This window comes from Globicephala melas, chromosome 6, assembly GCF_963455315.2.
Source record: "Globicephala melas chromosome 6, mGloMel1.2, whole genome shotgun sequence".
In the NCBI taxonomy this organism is placed as follows: Eukaryota; Metazoa; Chordata; class Mammalia; order Artiodactyla; family Delphinidae; genus Globicephala; species Globicephala melas.
In genome coordinates, this window is record NC_083319.1 from 35,688,424 (window position 1) to 35,710,613 (window position 22,190).

A 22,190-nucleotide genomic window follows, 5' to 3' on the forward strand; every position below is an offset into this window, starting at 1 on the left:
GTTACCAGGGACTAATTAAGCCCTGTAATTAAGAGGATTGGATAGTCATGTGAGTGAAGCAGGGACTAGTAGAGCAGGGGATATACAGAGAGCAACAGAACAGCCATCTTGAATGGACTAACCATACAAGGTAACACACATCGTAGGTGCTTGATAAATAGTAACACATCCAAGGAAGCACATACCCCAGGGATAGCAGCTGGTCAGAGATGCAGATGCTGAAGCAAGACTCAGTACAAGTGGGAGGGGCCCAGACCTGTCCCTGAGCTCTGCCGGCTTCATCTCTGCCAGAGCCTGTTCAGGTACTTGCTCCCAGGCTTGGGAGCACCTAGAAGGCAAAAGCCCTACCTGGTGGTCTCTTCTCTGAGGATTTTATCTGAATCCATTCAGCCCCATCAAAGCCCAGCTAGGAAAGAGAGACAGGCACAGAGACGTGACATCTCCAGCCTGGGGTCACACAGCAAGTCGCTGGAGGGGCCAGAGCTGGCTCTTTGGGCCACCTGGGTCCCTGGCCAGTGCTCTGTCCTACCTTCTCTCCCTGTAACACATTAATAAATGTCTTACCCACAGACCGCTATCTGCACTGCTAGGACACCTTAGGGACGATTTCTGAAATACCTCAACTATTGACGCAACAAGGTGTTTTTCTGTCCCCAGACCGGGGCTTCTGGGGACAGCACAGCCCAGTGGCTCCATCCTGTTAATCAGTGGTGACACCTGGGCCCAGCTCCTCCCCCACATAAGGACAGGCAAGGACACTGGGCAAGCCTGTCCACCAGGGGCAGGAGGGGGTGTGACACATCAATGGGCCCCCTCCCCCAAGGCAAAGCACCCAGATGGTGCTCAGTAGTGCTACTAGATGGTGGCCATGGAGCCAGAGGATGGAGCCAGCTGAGAGCCCTTGAGGAGGATCAGGTGAAGTGGTTGGGAGAGGAAGGATCCAAACTGGAGAGGGATCAGAGGCCTGACCTGGGCTTCACTGGTAAAACAAATTAATAAGCAGCTGAGATTTATGGAGCTCTTAGTAAGTTCCAGGCAATGGCAGCCTGGGAGACCCCTGGGTGACTGACTGAGGGTCAGGGCCACAGCTCCAGCAGGGGGATGGAAATTTGGAACATGCAAAAATTCAAAATGACAGTAAGAAAGGAAGTTTCTGTAGAACTGTTATAAATTCTCTTTTGCATTTAAATCTTGAATCTATTTGGAACATTTTGTGTATACAGTTTGAGGCGGGGGGTTCTCCTTAATGTTTTTCCAAATGGTTAACCAGTTATTCAAGTACTATTTTTAAATCAGTATCTTTTTTAGTTTTGGAATAGATAATAAATGCACAAGATACAAATTCCCAAAGGTACACAAGGGTATAAGGTGAAAATCGCCACTCCTACCCTGCCCCCCACCACTCAGATCCTCTCCCCAGAAGCAGTCACATCTTTCCAGAGATGTTTAATATATATAATAATGTGCATATAGTTTTCACATAAATGGTAGCACATACACTCCGCATCACCCCATTTTTTTTCACTCAGCAGTGTATCCTGGAGATCACGGCACATCCTTGCACACAGAGGTACCTCATTCTTTTTATGGATGCAGAGTATTTCACTGTAGGAGTGAACCACAAATGATGAACAGTCCCCTACTAATGGACATTTAGGATGTTTCCCATCTTTACTATTACAATGCCACAACAAAGAGCCTTTCACAAATGTCATTTTGTGCGTGGGTAAATACATCTGTAAGATAAATTCCTAGAAGCAGAAGTGTTGGGTCAAAAAATATGTGCACTGTAAAATTTTGATAGATACTGATAAAATGCTTTTCAGAGAAGTTGTTCAATTTACGCTCCTATCAGTAATGTATGAAAGCATCTATTTCTCCTGTGTATTTTTGTTTTTAATGATATCTTATTGTAATTTTAATTTACAGTTCTCTTTTGAGCCAAGTTGAGCACTTTTCATACGTTTCAGAACCATTTCCTTCTATAACCTATGGATATCCTTTGCCTATTCAGATGATCTTTGTCTTAATGATTTGTAGGTACTATTCATACAATAAGTATGAATACAATACATACATACAATTCATACAATATTCATACAATATTAGCCCTTTGTAATATGGGTTGCAAATATGGTCTTTCCCTGAGTTTGCTGTCATATTTTTTTTTAAATAAATTTATTTATTTATTTAGGCTGCGTTGGGTCTTCGTTGCTGCACGCGGGCTTTCTCTAGTTGCGGCAAGCGGGGGCTACTCTTCATTGCAGTGTGTGGGCTTCTCATTGCGGTGGCTTCTCTTGTTGTGGAGCACAGGCTCTGGCACGCGGGCTGCAGTAGTTGTGGCACGTGGGCTGCAGTAGTTGTGGCTCGTGGGCTCCAGAGCGCAGGCTCAGTAGTTGTGGTGCACGGGCTTAGTTGCTCTGTGGCATGTGGGATCTTCCCGGACCAGGGATCGAACCCATGTCCCCTGCATTGGCAGGCGGATTCTTAACCACTGCGCCACCAGGGAAGCCCTTGTCTTATGGTTTTGTTAATTATTTTTAATGCAGACATTTTTTATTCTTATGGCTTCTAGGTTTTGTCATACAGAGTGTATCCTAGTGCATCTACTGCTGCATAATAAATTATCCCAAAACATAGTGGCTTAAAGCAACAGCAATCCTTCCACTATTCTCTCTGAAGTTGGCTGGGCTCAGCAAGAGGGTCTCATTCAGGCTCCTTCATGCCGTGTAGTCGGATGGTGGTTGGGTTCCAGGCAGCTGAAGGCTTCCTCACTCAAGTGTCTGGTTGTCAAGGCTGGCCGTCAGCTGGGCCCTCTGCTGGGCTGCTGGCCTGGACACCTACACAGGCCCCCTGCCTGTGGCCTGGACTGCCTCACAGCCTGGAGCCTGGGCCATTCCAAGAGACAGAACAGGAAGCTCTCAGGCTCTTAAGGCCTCAGCCTGGAAATGGTGTGCATCACTTCTGCCATATTCTATTGGTTCCACAGTCACTAAGCCCAGATTCCAGGAGAGGACAGAGACCCCACCTCTTGATGGAAAGAGTATGGAAGAGTTCGGGGGGAGGGAGAATGTTTTAACATCGCTTTTTCATGTAAAAAGCCTTTCTCACATTGGGTTTCGTTTTTAAAATATCATTCTTTCTAGGCCTGGTACCTTTATGGTTTAATTATTTACTGAAATTTTGATCCCTATATTTTTAAAGATAGCAAGTTGTTCAACACCTTTTATGAAACAATCCACCTTTTTCTCACTGTCGTATACTAAATGTGGGTCTTTTAGGGTCTATTTCTTTTTTTTTTTTTTTTTTCGGTACACGGGCCTCTCACTGTTGTGGCCTCTCCCGTTGCGGAGCACAGGCTCCGGACGCGCAGGCTTAGCGGCCATGGCTCACGGGCGCAGCCGCTCCGCGGCACGTGGGATCCTCCCGGACCGGGGCACGAACCCGTGTCCCCTGCATCGGCAGGCGGACTCTCAACCACTGCGCCACCAGGGAAGTCCTAGGGTCTATTTCTAAACCTGATCTCCTGTTCTGTCAAGTCACATATGACTGGTCATCTGTGAGATAGTAAAGGGGTGCTGTTGGAAGCCGCTAGGTTCATGGTCATTTGTTATGTGGCCTCGTACAAGAGGGTAGGTGAGGACACACCTGAGGGCCTCTTTAGAAGCATAAAGTTAGGTACTTGTGGCTTATGTCATTTCCAAGGCTCTGTGAGAACAAGGCTGGCTCAGAAGATCTGCCTTGGCCACAAACTGGTGGCATCAGGCAAAGCACTTCTGTTTGATCCTTGGTTTCCAAACCATAGAACGGGGACAATTATTCCCTGTCATGGTGGTTGGTATGCGCTGAGCCCAGGGCCGGGGCCTTGGGGGTGCTCAGGAAATGTGGACAGAATGGACTTGCACCCTCACTCTTTTGGGGAGAAAATGGCCCAGCCATGTCCATGCTGGGCACTGCCTGTCTCCCTGTCCCCTCTGGCTTCACTCCCCACAGCGTGGCACTTGCCCCTGCAGCCCCTGCCCTGCTCCAGGCCCTGGACCCCTCCCGTCCTTGATCAGGGGGTTCAGAGAGCTCAGGGATCTTGGATTAGGTCTGCTTGGCCCTTGGGCCTCTGTTCTGGTCATCTGGCTTCTGCCCGATCTCTGAGACTTCTGGAGTCTGGAACCTTAAGGGTTGGGCCAACCCCATAGTCTTCCTGAGCCCTGACCAGCTGACCTGGGGGCCTGCCGCCCTCTCTTCTCCACTGTTCCCCTCAGCCCTGGTTAAAGCCCAGCCTTGCTCCTCTGGGCTGGGGTCCCACCGTAGCACCCTGGGTCTGACCTTGTAACCTAGCCCTCCCCACAGCCATAGGCATAGAATGACTCAGCTCGGCATGCATCCCAGAGACACCTGAAGATCAAACAGGCCGGGGACAGCTGCAGGCTGGGAGGCAGGGAGAGCATGGCTGCCTCGTGGGCCGTAGTGAAGGGCTGCAAGAGGCAGCATATAGAAGAGTGCCCACCCGTACTGGGCACTGTGCAGTGTCCACAAATGCTGGTCAGTCTCTCAGAATTATGTGCCACCCGGCTGTTCATTCAACAAATGATTAGTAATAACATTATTCCAACATGCTATGAGAGCTAACATTTACTGAGCACCAGCTGTGTGTCCATGGCTATCCTTTACATGTATTGTCTCATTTAATTTTCACAGCAACCCTCTCTGGTGGGTGCTGTCATTATTCCCATTTTGCAGATGAGGAAACAGGCTCAGAATTGTTAAGAAACTTGCCCAAGTTCTCACAGCTAATAAGTGGCTGAGCTGATATTTAAATCTAAGTATGAATGACTGTGGGTTGTGCTCTTATCTCCTCTGTTCCCCATTCAGCAGGTGAGAAAAGATAGAGAAATGGAGTTCCTGATCTTGAGAAAAGTTCAAGTTTCAAGGTGCTGCAAGGAGGCAGAGTAACTAACTTCGTAGAAGCCAAAGAAAGCTTCTCTTAGGAGCAGACTTTGCACTGGGCCCTGAATCGTGGGGAGGATTTGGGGAGGCAGTCGGGAGACAAAGGGAGGGCACCACAGTCACTGGCTGGCTATAGCAGGAGCAAAGGTCCTGAGGTGGGAAGCATGGGCCCAAAAGGGGAGCTGCAAGCTGTTCTGGGCAGCTGGCGCATGCAGGGAGGGGCTGGGGCAGGCTAAGCTTGGCCCTCAAGCATGAGGACGGTGGGAATCGTGGATGGGGCTGAGCAGGGGAGAGCTGCTCTGAGCTGCATCCCCAGCCAGAGTCCAGGCCTTGACCACTGTCTTCTCTGCTGCCCCCTATTGGTACCCACACCCCCACCAGCACCAAGCCCCCTAAACTCCTACTGGAGACACAGCAGGGAAGTATTGATACTTGGTGACTTGAGATTGGTTTCAACTGCCGGCCTGGCCCAAAGCCTCAGAGCACCTGACAGGTCAGGACCCCTCACTCTGCAGGTGGGTTAGGAGCAGGAAAAACTCCTTCCCGCTCCCTACACTGACCCCTCTGAAGCCCTCTCCTTTCTTCAGGAGCCTAGGGTCCCCTCCCTTCTCAGGAAAAGGCTAATATCAGTCATGCACGCTCTAGTAAAAGGAACCCAGTTTCTGTGGGTACCCACATCTCATTCTGGGCTCCAAACTAGCTTCATCTGAAATGGAAATTTCATTGCAATGTCTTGATTACATCATAAATCAGTTACAAACCTTTTCCAATGAGGCTATCACTCCAAACCCAGAAAAGGCAAAGGCGATTTAACTGCCCAAACCAGAGGCTGTGCAAACAGGACCTTGAGTGGGACATGGAAATAAAAGCAGGGCTCCTATGAGCCTTGACAAGATACTGCCCCTCTCTGGGCTCTGATTCCTCATTCAATGAGGTTGAACTAGAGCAGGGATCAGCAAACTTTTTCTGCAAAGGGCCCGACAGTAAATATTTTAGTCTTCATGGGCCATATAGTCGCTGTTGCACTACTCAGCTCTGCCATTATAGCCCGAAAGCAGCCACAGACAATACATAAGTGAACGGGCATGGCTGTTTCGGTACAACTTTATGTATGGACATTGAAATTTGAAGAACATGTCATTTTCATGTGTCATAAAATTCCTAGATTTCTTTTTTTGAGCAAGAGCCAGTCTTGCATGGGCATCACGCAAAAAAATAAGTGGTCAGATTGGGCCAACGGCTATGGGTCACCCCCAGGCGCCTGGCTGGAGCAGAGCTTCTCACTTTAACGTGCATACAAATTACTTGGGGATCTTGTTAAAATGCAGATTCTGATTCAGTAGACTTGGGGCAGACCTGAGAATCTGCATTTCCTGTAAGCTCCCAAGTGATGCTGATGCTGTTTGTCCACAGAGCGCACTGTGAACAAGGGGCCAGGGAATGTTCCAGCTCAGCCACTCTGAGATCCTAAGTGATGCTTTGATTACAGATCCTGCTGTTCACTGACGAAATGCTAACTCAGAGGTCTGGACACAAGCAGGCCCCGGTGTTTTCTGTACAGCCTTCACCTCTGTCCTGGTTTTTCTTGCTTTATTTCCTTATTTTTTGTGTTTCTTCTCTCTCACCTTCTGCCACTAGAACATAAGCTTCTTGAGAGCAGGGACTTTGTTGCTTTGTTTGCCACTGTCGTCCTACATCTTGCACATGGCAGGTGTTCAGAAAATATTTGTTGAAGAAATGAATGAATAACGCAGGCGGTGCCTGGTTGGCCTCTCTTATTGCTCATCCCCGCTGGGACTTTGTCGTTCTATCACCACCTAGTGGGCACTTTTGTGTACTGCAGGGCAGGGGAGAAAAATGCTCCTCTACGTGTATGACTGACCCAGGCAGGAGGTAGAGGAGGCCGCTGTGGGCAGAGAACTGCCCCCTTCGGATGCCCCTGTTATCTGTGTTCTTGTCTGCTGGCACAGAACTCCTTGTAGGAGAGTCTTCCTGGAGGAGGTGGCATTTGAGCTGAACAATGAAAGCAATAAGATTGGGAATGGTGGGAATGAGACGGAGGAATGGCATTCCTGGTAGAAGGAGCAGCATGAGCAGAGGCCTGGGTGCTGGAAAGCGTGGGCGTGTGCCAAAGGGAAGAGAAGTACAAGCAGCTGAGATGGGCAGTGGAAGGTGAGGCCAGATAATGACATAGGAGGAGGGGAAGAGGCCCCAAGGAAAAGGAACTTCCACTTAGTGTTTGATCGGTGCCAGGCACTTCACACGCACAAGGTCATTTAACCCCTGCAAAGGCCAGTGAGGCAGATTTTAGGACCCCCATTTTACAGATAAGGAAACTGAGGCACAGATTGGTGAAGTGACTTGTCCAAGGTCACACAGCTGACAAAGGGCAAAACTGGATTTGAATTGAGCTCATCTGATTCTCTCCTCCCTGATGGGAGTACTTGCCCCTGGTTTGTGCGTGAAGGGGGTGCATGTTGGTGGGGCATATGCAGGAAACTAGGAGCTGGGGTCCAAGACACCCAGAGGCCTGAGTGTCTTCCTCCACACTGTCTCAGGGCCTGACAGCTTCGTGACCTGGGAGCCTCCCTCTGCTCACCGTCATGGTCCTAGAGCCCTGGCCTGAGGGGCAGGATGGCTGGGTTCTAGTCTGGGCTCCCTTCACCTCTCTGGGCCACAGAGTACAATGGCTATAATGATTTGTAAAGGGACCTCAGAGATCTCTTACTTGCCCTTTATATAGATATGGAAACTGAGGTCCAGAGAGGGAAAAGAACACCCTTGATGATGCACAACAAGCTAGGCTTAGTGCGGCCTTCATCTTGGCCTATGCCTGGATTTGCATCTGATGGCTGGACGCTGATGCTGCCATACAGAGGGCCTGAGCCCCGGACGCAGAGGGTAGCAGAGGGCCCAGCTGGGCCCCCTTGGACAGCCCAGGCCCTTGGATAATGTGTTCAAGTTTCAGTTCCCAGTGAGGTGTGTCCCAGGGATGGGGTGAGTGTGTGGAACTGCAGGCTGGGGGGAAGGGAGGGAGGCTTAGCAGGACCTGCCCCACAGGCTTTCTGGAGGCTGGACTCACCAGAGCAGAGGGGTCTGCAGGCTCCAAGCAGAGCAGTGACCTGTCCAAGCCTCTTGCTAGACTGTCTAGACTCAGGTTCCCCCCATGGGCCAATTTGGCCTCGAAGCTCCCCCAGCAGCTGTGGAAAGTCCTACACGTGGATCCGAAAGCAGGCACCATTGCCCAGATGCTGCGACCCCACCGACATGCAAACACCTGAATGTGCTTGGGCGGAGACGAGCAGAAGGTTACCACATTCCGATCTGCAGGGCTCCCTGCAGCAGGAGCGTGTTATTTCTGCTGGGGATTTTTACCAGAACCCTTTCTGTAATCCTCAGGCCATGGCTGGGGTTTAGTAATGAGCTGTAACAGCCGGAGAACTTGGTTCTGTGAGCTGAGAACAGCTGCTCATTCTCAAACGAGTCCTCTTTTCCTGATGACTGAGTTCAGCTGTAGCAAAGGGGTCGGGGTAGGGAGCAGGGATCCAGGACAAGAACAGCAGCAGTGCTCACACAGGGCCAGAGCCCAGCACTGCCTTTATATAGATGGAGCCTCGGAGGCCCAGTGCGGCTGTGAGGTTGGGGGCAGCACAATGCCATATGCAGACTAGACTGTGGGTACGGCAGAGCTGAACGAGAGGTTCCCCAGAAGCAGGCTCTTACCTGAGGATTCATGTGCAAGTGATTTATCCAGGAAGTGCTCCCAGAATGAGCCAGGAAAGGAGTGGGGCACAGGAGGGATGGGGGTGGGGAGTGGGGAGGGGAGAAGATAAATGGCGCCCTCTCTGGCCTGGTCCTGCAGAGGGTAGCTTCAGTCTGATCCTGAGGGGGGCTCTGGAGTGTAAGTTACATCTCAGGGTTGTCAAAACCCCGGGCAAGGGAGCTGGGCTTCCATATTCCCTGCCCCCATCAGTCAGCACCACCCAAGGTGCTGAGTACAAGGAGATCTGAGTACAGCTTCCCAGAGGAGTGGCCTTGCGCTGTGATGCAGAGCAGGATATGCAGTTTCTGCCGAGGAGAAGGGTCTGAGCAGGACCCAAGGGAGGAGCTCAGGCACCCGGCCGGAAGGCCAAGGTGGCCATGTTTAGGACAGGCCAAGGAGGAGCATGGAGCTCGGAGGGATGGCTCAGCTCCCTGCAGGTTGCAGGTGAAGTGCACTCAACTATTTCAGCAAAGGTCCCAGAAACCACCTCCGGAAACCCCTCTCTCATTTGCCGCTGTTTGTGGCCAAAACCCTGAACTGTGACGAGGAGGGTCAAAGAGCTCAGGTGAGAGGTAGAACAGTCTTATTCAGACAAAACCGTCCAGAAATGAGTCACTGGCCTGACCTGGGCCCCAAGAGGCTCTGCCAACAAGAGCTCGGGGGCCCCAGGTGAGATGGGCATCAGGCTTGGGCCCAAAGGGTAGAGCCACTAGTTGGCAGCCCAGGGAGATGGATCTGTGTTAGTGGGAACTCCTGTCCCTTTACTTGACCCCACTTCCCTTCTCTCCATCCCTCCCTCCAGAGAGGCCCCACCTGACCTCCTGGTCTCTAGCCTCCTCTCCTCCAATCCAGTCTCCTGGAGTTGCCAGAAGGTCCCCTCTAAGAAGCAAATCTGGTCCTGTCCCTTCCCTGCCTGCCACCTTCCCTGGCTCCCCACTGCGCTCAGGAGAAAGACCAGAGCCCCGGTGCTCTCCCAAGTCCTCTCCTGTGGTGACAAGGCTTAGCCCGCTGGGACTGAGATCAGCAAACTTGCGGCAGAAATCAGGAGTCTCAGCAGCTTCCCAGAGCCCGCAGGCCAGGGCGGCACTGGCTTCAGCCCAGCTATCCGGGAAGAGGGAAGGGCAGCCCCGGACCCGCCCCAGGGCCTCGCTCTCCGCTTTGCCTCTGTAATTAATTTATGGAAAGCATCTAAACTGGGAGCCAACACAGTCCTGCAAACCTCGTCTAACCCCTGCCTCCACTGGAGGGAGCAGCGCCCTTGGGGTGGAGCTTTTCTTACAGTGATTACGTTTGGTTTTATTTCTGGAAAAAAACAAAACAAAACAAAAACAAAGCATTTAAGGTCTAATTTCCCCAATCACCTGCGTAATGAGGCGGCTTTCAAGGGGTGTTTGGTGAGGCCACAGGGAGCCTTGCGGTCCTGCAGCCCCAGGAGGGCTTTGGGGGCTCAGAGTCCAGCTCATCAGAAGCTCCTCTTGGCTCCACCTTTGAGCACAGCCAGAATCCGACCTCCTCTCTCCCGCTGCTGCGTCCACCCTGCTGAGCCACGGTCACCTCTGCAATGGCCCCCTGGCCATCTCCCTGTCTCTGCCTTGCCGTGCTCCAGTCTCTGCTCCCAGGCAGCCACAGCCAAGCCCATCGCTCCTCTGAGAAGCTCTCCCAGGGCTCCCCGCTCCCTGGGGTGACGCAGGAGTCCTGCCAGGCTCTTTACGGCCACACAATGCCCTCCGACCTCACTGCCTCCCTGGAATCCCTTGATGTTGCACACTCTGCCTCCCAGCACCCCTGCACTAGGTATTCCCCCTGCCTGGAACGTCCTTCCCGAGATCCGGTATCTGCAAAGTCTGCACCCTCGTTTCCTACAGGTCTCACTCAAAAGTTTGCCCTTCACAGCTTCCCTGATTGTACTCATGCCCCGTTCATTCTCTATTCTCACTCTGCTGTATTTACCCTCTTACCACTCATCACCTGAAATATCCTTATTTTCTGACTTATTGTCTTGTTTCCCTCTATTCTCCACCAGAATGTCAGCTCTGAGAGCAAGGGATTTGTTTTTGTTTCAACAGTGAAAAATTTATGTTTAGAATTAGCCAGCTGGACTCAGTTTTGACGATCTCAATTTTGTTGGCAACATCCAAAGCATCATAGTCAGGAACCAGTCGAACATATGCCTTCTTCTCTCCACCGGGCCTGGTCAGGGTGTTGACCTTAGTTACGTCAGTGTCCTAGAGCTTCTTCACAGCCTGTTTAATCTGGTGCTTGTTGGCCTTGACGTCCACAATGAACACCAGTGTGCTGTTGTCTTCTATGTTCTTCATGGCTGACTCGGTGGTGAGGGGGAATGTGCTCTGATGGCATAGTGGTCAAGCTCTTTTCTCCCAGGGGACGCCCTTCCAAGGCTATCTGGGCTGCCTCCTGAGCCACAGTGTTTTGGGCCGTTGGAAGGTGGGTGACGTCCGGATCTTTTTTGTGTGTGGCTGTGGACAGACGCCTTTCAACGCTGCTTTGTTGGCCTTCAAAGCCTTGGCTTTGGCTTCCACTTTGGGAGGGGCAGGGGCTTCCTTCTTCGCCTTCGGCACCATCTTCATGAGAAGGCGCAAGAGATTTATTTTGTTCGCTGACACATCTCCAGTACTGAGACAAGTGCCTGGCACATAGCCGATGCTCAATAAACATTAATCAAATGAATGAATGAAATGCATCTGTCATGTGACAGAGGGGGTGGGCAGAGATCCCTGAGATGTTCTGGGGGCATCCTCTCTGGGTGCGTGGAGTCAGCCTGACCTTACCTCTTGCAGGAAGTCTTCTGTCCTGGTTCTAAGTGGAAGTTCTGGCTGCAGGTGGCAGCTCTGATCACTCAATAGGACTGATTTTCCTTTGGTGCACACATCACCTCTTCCAGGGAGCCCTCCCAGAACCCTTTCCAACCCTCAGGGAAAGTTTGTCCTGCCCACCCCTGGCCTGACACTTTCTCCCTTGTGGTCTGTTTTGGGTGTTGGTGTCAGGCTGAGGTCCCTGGCAAGCACCTGACTCATATCCAGAGAACACCTGGAGGGCCACTTCAGCTCACGCTTTACAGGGTCTCTCGTGGGGCCTAAGTCACACCTTCTCCTCACTCAAGCCTCAGAATAACCCTCTGAGGTAGTTATTATTATCCCCATTTTACAGATGAGGAAACTGCGGTCAGAGGCCACAGAAGTGACTTACCCAAGTCCCACAGCTGTGTCACAAGGTGGAGTGCAGCCGTGCTCCATGGCCTCAAGGCCAGCCCCACTGCCTACAGCATGGTGCTCAAAAAGGGTCTGGGGAAAGAAGGGAAGGACAGACCTGAGTTCTGAGTCTCCTGAGTGAGCGATGAAGATGCTGTAAACACAGCATGTGTCAACCCACTGCTGGGCTGGTCTGTGTGGCCCATCCTTGCTCAGCCAAGCCCTCCTGGTGTTCTGTGCAGGGAAAGAAAAGGTAGTAACTCTCTCTTCCAGAGGGCCCCACGGTGGGTGTGGGGATGTACAGAAGTTGTATAACCCTACCCAGTGCCCATCCCTCATCCTCAGCCTCTCCCTGGGGCGAAGACAAGGCCCAGAAGAGTTGACTGATGAGCCAAAAATTAGGGACAGAGCCGGGACCAGTGACTCTTGACATCAGTCCTGTCTTTTTCTCTGATTCTACCTGCTGTGTCTGCAATGCCTATATCCCTAGGACCCAGACCTCAGTTTCCTCATTTGTAAAGTGGGAAAATTGTACCTATCTAATAGGATCAAAGATTAAATGAGGTAACACAGGAAAGTGCCCGGCACAGTGCCCAGCAGAAAGTAAATTCTTAACAATCAGTGCATATAGTTATTAGCTGGTTCCAAGAGAAGCGCCTATGTTGCATTGTCTCCTCCTTCCCTGCCTTACGAATGGTCCTCACAGGCCTACAGCTGCAAACTTGGTTGTTAGAAGAAGACCTATTTCTTTAGGAAAAATAAAATAAAATAAAATAGTAGTGCCCCATTGTGGAGATGGTATGACAAAACTAGCACAGCGTGGCAGCATTTTGTGAACATTTTAAATATGCAAGGTAAATATTTTATGAATGTTAAATATTAATAAAGTCTCATTTTGTCTGAATTCTCCCACCTTTTAAAATGTATGTCAAGAAACAAATAACTTCAAAGCTGTCCAGTTAAGCGAGCTGTCAACTGGATTTACAATATTGCCACGTAGGGCATTTTTTAAACTGGTAAACAAATGTAAGTGTCTCCTCTCGTCTTTTGTCAAGATTAGTCTCAAATTTGGTGAATTTTGAATTATGCCCCGGCAGGACTAGACCCTTCCTGGAATAAGGTGCAGTGGTCCTACACACACCTGTATGTCACCGGGGCCAACCATCTGGAAATGGCACTTTGACAAAACCCATCAAGAACCATAAGAACCATTTATATACTTTGACCAGTTATTTACTGAGGAATTTATCCTAGTGAAATAATTTCAAAAAAGCAAAGCAAAATGTAAGCACATGAAGATGTTAACTGCAGTGTTGTTTACAGTTGAGGAAAATGGTAAACACACTCAATCTACAACAAGAGTGGAATGATTTAGTAAATTATGCTTGAGCCCCTGATGGTTCTTCAGCCAATAAAAATGATCATTTTGAAGACTATGTAACAACATAGATAATGTTTATGTTCAAAGGTTTCATATCAAAGGAGAAAATGCAAAACTGCATTGAGACTCTGGTCCCTACTGTCAGGGCAACTTTCTTTCCTTGTTGTCTGGTCCTCACAACAGCCCTCTCAGGTAGACAAAACAGGGTCATTATTTATACTCCTATTATCCAAGGGAGGAGAGACCACAGGGACTCAGATTCTGAACCGGGACAGCTCCTAACACAGAACCTAGTGCTGCCTCAGAGGAGCGTGTCCCTGACTGCGGGCCCAGCAGCAAGCCCCCAGCTCCTGAGTGAGGACAGTGTAAGACAAAGCCCAATTCTCACATACCCTCCCATCTCATCCAGGAGGGGTGTCCCCTGGGGCTGCCTCTTCTTCCTTCTCAGGCTGGGATTTCCCCTCTTGGGCAATTTGGAAGAACCCCAGGCCCGGGTCCCACCTTGCTCTGAGCTGAGCTTATAGGAAGCCCCTTGTGCACAGCTGACCCATGAGGTCATGTGGGAAAACCCTTAGAAACTCTAGTACGTGCTGCAGGTGCTGCTGTTCCGATTATTAAAAACAAGTGTTAATGTGAAATTTTTCCATCATGCAGACACTGTTGGTAATAATATAATCAGCGCTCCCCTCTCCATTGCCACCTTAGGAAATAAAACCTTACGGGGACACTTGAAGCTTCCTGGGTGCGCCTTCCTGATCCCACCCTCCACCTCTGTCACAAAGGTAACCCAAAACATAAAGGGATGTTTATCTATAAATATTAAGTAGTATTGTTTTGCATGCTTTTAAACTTTCAATATGTGGCTTCATATTGTCTTCTATTCATTCAACAAATTCACTTGGCAAATATTTATTGAGCGCCTACTGTATATGAGGCACCCTGGGAATATCAGTGAACAAAACAGACAAGATCAGTACTTTTGTGGTGTGTACATTCCCATGGGGTGAGCCAAATGATACGCAAAATTTATGAATTAGAGATAAACTGTATGTTAGAATGTGAGAGGTGCAAAGGGGGAAAGCAAGCCAGAGAGGCGGGGGTGGAATGTTGCAATTTTAAGTAGGATCATATCCTTCTATATCTTGCTTATTTACTCCATATTATCTTTTTCTTTTTTATGAATGTACCATCTTTATTCGTTGTCTTGTCAATGAACATTTAAGATTTCTTTTTTGGTCATTATAAACAATATTACCATAAGCATTTTTGTAAAAGTCTCTTTGAGTACACTCAGAAGAGGTTTTGGGGGTATAGATTTGCTGGGTCTAGGGCATCTTCGACTTAACTGAGATAGATGGTACAAATGGCTCTAACTAAGGTGGTTGTGCCAAAGATTCCCACAAGCAGCGTATGAAGGGTCTAGTAGAGGAACTAGTTCCTCTACCTCTTCTCTAACACTTGGTGGTGTCAGATTTTTTTAAATACCTGCTAATCTGACAAGTATAAAATACTATATCTTTGTTTAAAACTGAATTTCCCAGATAACTACAAAGGTTGAGCATATTTTCATAAGTTTATTCATCACCTGTGTTTTTTCTTTAATGACTAGGAATTTCATTGACTTTTGCCTATTGGTTTTACACCCAGTAATCTTGCTAACTAATAACTGGTCTGTAGATTCCTTTGGGTTTTCTAAATAGACAATCGTATCATCTGCAAACAATGACAGTTTATCTCTTTCTTTTCAAATGTATGCCATTGATTTATTTTCTTTATTAATTTATTTAAAAACTTCTACCACTAAATGTATTAATTTATTTAAGAAAAATAAGTTCAAAAGTACAATGCTGAACAAAAAATGTTACAGTGGGCATCCTTATCTTTTTTTTTTTTTTTTTGCGGTACGCGGGCCTCTCACTGTTGTGGCCTCTCCCGTTGCGGAGCACAGGCTCCGGACGCGCAGGCTCAGCGATCATGGCCCACAGGCCCAGCCGCTCCGCGGCATGTGGGATCTTCCCAGACCGGGGCACGAACCCGCGTCCCCTGCATCGGCAGGCGGACTCTCAACCACTGCGCCACCAGGGAAGCCCTATCCTTATCTTTTCCTGATTTTAAAGGAAATGTTACTATTGTTCGCACAAGTAATATTTCCTTTAGAAGTTTTTATAGATATCCTTTATCAGTTTAAGGAAATTCCCCTTTATTTCCAATCTGCTTAGAAGGTTATCATCAATCATTATATACTTTTATCAAATACCTTTTCTGTGTCTGCTTAGATGATCATACATTTTTCTTCTTTAATCTATTAATGTGATAAATTAGCTCTATAGATTTTCTAATATTAAGCCATCTTTGTATTCTTGGAATAAACTCAACTTGGTTATGGTACATTATCTTTTTTTTTTTAAAGAAGATGTTGGAGGTAGGAGTTTATTAATTAATAAATTAATTTTTGCTGTGTTGGGTCTTCGTTTCTGTGCGAGGGCTTTCTCTAGTTGTGGCAAGCGGGGGCCACTCTTCATGGCGGTGCTCGGGCCTGTCACTATTGCGGCCTCGCTTGTTGCGGAGCACGGGATCCAGACACGCAGGCTCAGTAGTTGTGGCTCACGGGCCTAGTTGCTCCACGGCATGTGGGACCTTCCCGGATCGGGGCTCGAACCCGTGTCCCCTGCATCGGCAGGCAGATTCTCAACCACTGCGCCACCAGGGAAGCCCGGTACATTATCTTTTTTATATACAGTTGAATTATTTTAATAATATTTTACTTAGGATTATTACATCTAAATGTATGAGTGAAATGGGCCTGCAATTTTCCTTTCCTATGCTATATTTGTTTACATTTTTAATTTAGTTAATTCACTAATTTATTTTTGGCTGCCTTGGGGTCTCCGTTGCTGCACACGGGCTTTCTCTAGCTGCGGCGAGCAGGAGCTACTCTTCGTTGTGGTGTGCGGGCTTCTCATTGCAGTAGCTTCTCTTGTTGCGGAGCACAGGCTCTAGGCGTGCAGGTGGGCTCAGTAGTTGTGGCTCGAGGGCTCTAGAGCGCAGGCTCAGTAGTTGTGGCGCATGGGCTTAGTTGCTCCATGGCATGTGTGATCCTCCCGGACCAGGGCTTGAACCCGTGTCCCCTGCACTGGCAGGCGGATTCTCAACCACTGCGCCACCAGGGAAGCCCTGTTTAATTTTTACATTAAGATTATACTGTCCTCGGGCTTCCCTGGTGGCACAGTGGTTAAGTGTCCGCTTGCCAATGCAGGGGACACGGGTTCGTGCCCTGGTCCGGGAGGATCCCGCATGCCACGGAGGGGCTGGGCCCATGAGCCATGGCCGCTGAGCCTGCGCGTCTGGAGCCTGTGCTCCGCAACGGGAGAGGCCACAGCAGTGACAGGCCCGCGTACCGCAAAAAAATATATATATATATACTGTCCTCAAAGAATGAATTTGGGAATATTCCTTATTTTTCTATTCCCTGGAAGAATTCATATAAGATTGGCTTATCTATTCTTGAAATGTTGGTATAATTCACCTAAAGCCATCTGGGCCTTGAATTTTCTTTGTGGGAATGTTTTCAATTATTGCTTCAGATTCTTTGATTGTTTTAGGACTATTCAGAATATCTTTTTTTTTTCAGTTTTGATAGGAATTTATGTATTTCTATAATAGAAATATATATAAAAATATATAAAAGACTTCAAATTTGTTGGCATAATGTTGTCGACAGCATTCCCTTATCATGTTTTTTCTCAGTAATCTTTTATTTGCAAATACAGCCACATGAAGATAAAACCTCCAGATGGTTGTGTTTTTATCATATTATCTTTTAAACCTGTTTTAACTATAGTTATGTTACTCTTTTCATGTATAATGTCATTTATTTGTATATTTTCTTTTTTTTCCCCTGATCCATCTTCCCAGAGATTTTTCTATTCTGTCTTTTCAAAGAATCAATTCTTAGTTTTATTGGTCTTCATTGCGTTTTTATTTTCTATTTTGTTGGTTTCCATTTTGTTTTTTGTCTCTTTACTTATATTGTTTTGGGGTTTATTGTGTTTTTTTAAACTTCTTAGATTTGACACTAAGGTCATTAATTTGCCCTGAGGGCATTTGTCTGCCAGCTGAACTGAGCTGAGCAACAGCTGTTTTGAGAGGACTCTGGGATGAGGGGGACAGATGTGGAGGCCCAGGACCCAGTGTGGGGAGGAAGAGTCTATCAAGACCCTCCACAGGGAAGCAGGACTCTACACCTAACTTTGGTGCAATGCTGCTTTCTCTCCAAACTATAGCAAACTGTTTAAAAAAGAAAAAACCCACAAGGAGGAGGATAATAGAGGAGTCATCAGCAACAGCATTTTGGTAGTTGGAAAGTAGATGGACCTAACAGGCCCAAGAAAGCCATATCCCAAAGATGAAAAAGAAGCCTGATTTATACTGCAGAACCATAAAGAGGTCTCAAACCAGGCTCACCAAGCATCTCAGGACTGGGGTTAGTATGGGGTGCGTGGACAGAGAAAAGATCCTACATGTTTGCAGAGAAAAAGTAGGTATATAGAGAGAATTATGGCTGAGAATGGTGTTGGATTTTAAAAACAGCATCAGTGGAAGCCAGAACACAGTGGAGTAACAAGTTCAAAATTCTGAAAGAGAGTTTGTGGTTCAATTGATGATAAAAATGAGCAAATTAAGCCGATGATTAAAACAAGTCAGTTATTTACTCCAGGGAAAACAACATGTTGTGCAGGAAAAGAAAATGATAGTGTTCTGCACAGCTCATTTGACAATAGATTTACAGCCAGAATAAGGCAAATAATGAATATTGATCCAATCAGAATGACAAATAACAATATTGGGAGGCTGATGACCAGGGGATAAATGTGGGGGTGTGTGGGTGGAGTATGTGCATGTGTTTTATAGGGGTTGTGTTTGGGGGAGAGGGTTGGTAAGAGAGCTAAATCCTCTCTTCATGATGAGAAATTATTAGATGATGCCCAAACCTGAAAATTCAAGAAGTAGCAATATAAGCATGTTATTTAAAGAAAATACGGTAAATATCAGAAAGATTGAAACCTGTATCTCTGGGACTGAGAAAGAGGGGTAGGGTGGTGATAGGGTTGGGGGTTAAGGGGAAGGGGCTTCAGGGAATTGCTGATTTTCATAAGAAACCATGTAAATTTTTCAACTTTTAAAATTATGTGCATGTTTAACTTTGATAAAAATAAAACTGAAATTTAAAAAATTCCAGAAGTGGGATGGCTGGGTCAACAGGCATGCATGTTTTTAAGATCTTACCCACAGCGCTGAACAGTGAGCCCATTTCACCCTCTTCCAGAAGTGAAAGAGTCTCTAATTCCCAGTCCTTGTCAGCACCATTGTCAATTTTCAGACCTCTGCCAGTTTTATGATTAAAAAATATATATCCTATTGTGGTTTTAATCTGCATTTCTTTGACTACCAAAGAGTTTTACATAGTTAACATATTTAACCATTTTTAGTTCTTTTTTGATTCATTTCCTGTTATAGTTCCTTGTCCATTTTTATCTTGGAATCTTCACCTTTTTCACCGTTGGTGTATAAAGGCTTTTAAAAATAGTAAGCCTACTAATTCTTGATCTATCACACGTTACAAATATTTCCACATCCCCCTCCCATGGGTCCTTCTGCTTTCAATTTTTTTTTTCTTTTTTTGCCACACAGCATGTGGGATCTTAGTGCCCCGACCAGGGATATCGAACCCTTGCCCCCTGCTGTGGAAGCGTGGAGTCTTAACCACTGGACTGCCAGGGAAGTCCCTAATTTCCTTTTTTTGATGTGAGGGATTTTTTATTTTTATGTGGTTCGGTCTATTTTTTATGCTTTTTGCCTTGGGATCATGCCTGGAAAAGCCTTGCTCGTTCGTCCATGGGCTTTTACAAATACAGCATTTCTTATTTCGTCTGGTATTCATAAGCAGTATTTCATGGAGTCTAAGTTTTCACATTTTAAATCTCTGAAACTGGGATGTGTTTATAATCACTGGTGCTCAGGTGGCCGTCACTGCCTGCATGCCCCACATCAAAGTGTGCAGAAAGTAAGATAGTAGTGAAGCACTCTTTAAGGAATGCTGCATGATCACCTGTCTCCTTTTCCTCCGGGCACAAAGCTAGAACGCTCTTCCCAGCCCCCCTGCAGTCCTGTGTGGCCCTGTGACTGGGTTCTAGCCTTTGGATGGTGGGTGGAAATGACATAAGTGGCTTTCCTGCTTGGCCTGTGAAACTCCCATACCATCCTCTCCTCTCTCTGTCTGCTGTCTGAGGATCTAGCAGCAGTTCTAGGTGATGGCAGGACCAGAGGCAGAGGAGTTTAGGTCCATGAAAAGCCTAATGAGAGGTGCTTGTTGACCAGGGATCCTCATTGTTATTTGGGTGAATAAGGAATAAACTGTTACTGTGTTAAGCTATTGAGATTTGGGGTTTTGTTTGTTAGAGCCGCTAGCATTGCTGATACCTAACTGACATCCTTGTCTTAATTCTGACTCAAATGTGAATCCCTCTAGACTAGAGTTGAGTGTTTTATCATTGAGTATGATGTTGGCTTCTGATTTTAGGTAAACGTACTTTATCTGATGCTTTTTAAAAAAAAGAAAATTAAGTCTTGGTATTGGAGTTATTCTAAGTGTATAAAATTAATTGGAAAATTTTAAACTTTTTTAAGCTCTGGAAAAGGTTAAATAGCATAGGAATTAATTGTTATGTGAAACCTTGACAAGATTCATCCTGAGAACGGCCTGTATCCTTTTGCAAGAGTAGTGCTTGAACAAGCTTTACTTTCTTTTTCTTTTTCAAATTAACTTTTTAAAGTTATTTTTTTTAGAGCAGTTTTAGATTTACAACAAAATTGAGAGGAAGGTACAGGGATTTCTCACATATCCCCTGCCATCACACATGCATAGCCTCCCCCATTATCAACATCCCCACTAGTATGGTACATTTTTAACCAAGGATGAACCTACATTAACATATTGTTATCACCCAAAGTACATAGTTAACCTTAGGGTTCATCTTGGTGTTATACATTGTATGGGTTTGGACAAATGTATGATGACATTTATCCATCATTATAATAACATACATCTTAAAAATCCTAAGTGCCCCACCTATTTATCTTTCTATCACTCCCACCAACCCTTGTCAACCACTGATCTTTTTACTGTCTCCATAGTTTTTCCTTTTCTAGAATGTCTTATAGTTGGAATCATACAGTATATAGCCTTTTCAGATTGGCTTCTTTCCCCTACTAATATGTATTTAAGATTCTTTCAGGTCCTTGACACCATAAAACTCTTAGTAGAGGACACAGGCAAAACATCTTCTGACACAAATTGTACCAATGTTTTCTTAGGTCAGCCTCTCCAGGCAATAGAAATAAAAGCAAAAATAAACAAATGGGACCTAATCAAACTTACAAGCTTTTGACCAGCAAAGGAAACCATAAAGAAAATGAAAAGACAACCTACAAACTGGGAGAAAATATTTGCAAATGATGCAACTGACAAGTTTTCAAAATATACAAACAGCTCATACAACTGATTAACAAAAAAATAAACAACCCAATCGAAAAATGGGCAGAAGACCTAAATAGGCATTTCTCTAAAGAAGACATACAGACGATCAACAGGCACATGAAAGATGCTCAGCATCGCTAATTATCAGAGAAATGCAAATCAAAACTACAGTGAAGTACCACCTCACACTGGTCAGCATGGCCATCATTAAAAAGTCTACAAATAACAAATGCTGGAGAGGGTGTGGAGAAAAAGGAACCCTTCTACACTGTTGGTGGGAATGTAAATTGATACAGCCACTATGAAGAACAGTAAGGAGGTTCCTTAAAAAACTAAAAATAGAGTTGCCATATGATCCTGCAATCCCACTCCTGGGCATACATCTGGAGAAAACTATAATTTGAAAAGATACAGGTACCCCAGTGTCCACTGCAGAACTATTTACAATAGCCAAGACATGGAAACAATCTAAATGTCCACTGACAGATGAATGGATAAAGATGTGGTGTATATATATGTGTGTGTATGTATATATACATATATATATATATATATATATACACATACACACACAATGGAATACTACTCAGCATAAAAAAGAATGAAATAATGCCATCTGCAACACTATGGATGGACCTAGAGATTATCATACTAAGTACATCAGTCAGAAAGAGAAAGACAAATACCATGTGATATCATTTATGTATGGAATCTAAAATACGACACAAATGAACTTATCTACAAAACAGACTCACAGACACAGAGAACAAATTTGTGGTTGCCAGTGGGGAGGCGGGTGGGGGAGGGATGGAGTGGGAGTCTGGGATTAGTAGATGCAAACTATTATATATAGAATGGATAAACAACAAGGTCCTACTATATATCACGGGGAACTATATTCAATATCCTATGATAAACCATAGTGGAAAAGAATATGAAAAAGAATGTATATATGTATAACTGAGTCATTTTGCTGTACAGCAGAAATTAAACACAACATTGTAAATCAACTATACTTCAATAAAGTAAATTTTAAAAAAGATTCCTTCATGTCTTTTCATGGCTTGACAGCTCTGTTTCTGTTTGTTTGGTTTTGTTTATTCATTCATTCATTTATTTATTTATTTATAGTGCTGAATGAATGATATTCCATTGTGTTGGATGTACCACAGTTCAGACATTCGCCTACTGAAGGACATCTTGGTTGCTTTCAAGTTTTGGCAATTATGAATAAAGCTGCTATACATTATCTGTGTGCAGGTTTTTGTGTGGACTAAGTTTTCAACTCCTTTGGGTAAATACCAAGGCATACGACTGCTAGATCCTATTGTAAGAGTATGTTTACTTTTCTAAGAAACT

The 22,190-nt window shown here is 46.2% G+C and overlaps 1 pseudogene; it reads right to left on the bottom strand.

The window, feature by feature from the left end:
* Positions 1-10,790: 10,790 nt before the first annotated feature.
* LOC132597400 (large ribosomal subunit protein uL23-like) lies at positions 10,791-11,286 on the bottom strand (annotated as a pseudogene).
* Positions 11,287-22,190: the final 10,904 nt, after the last annotated feature.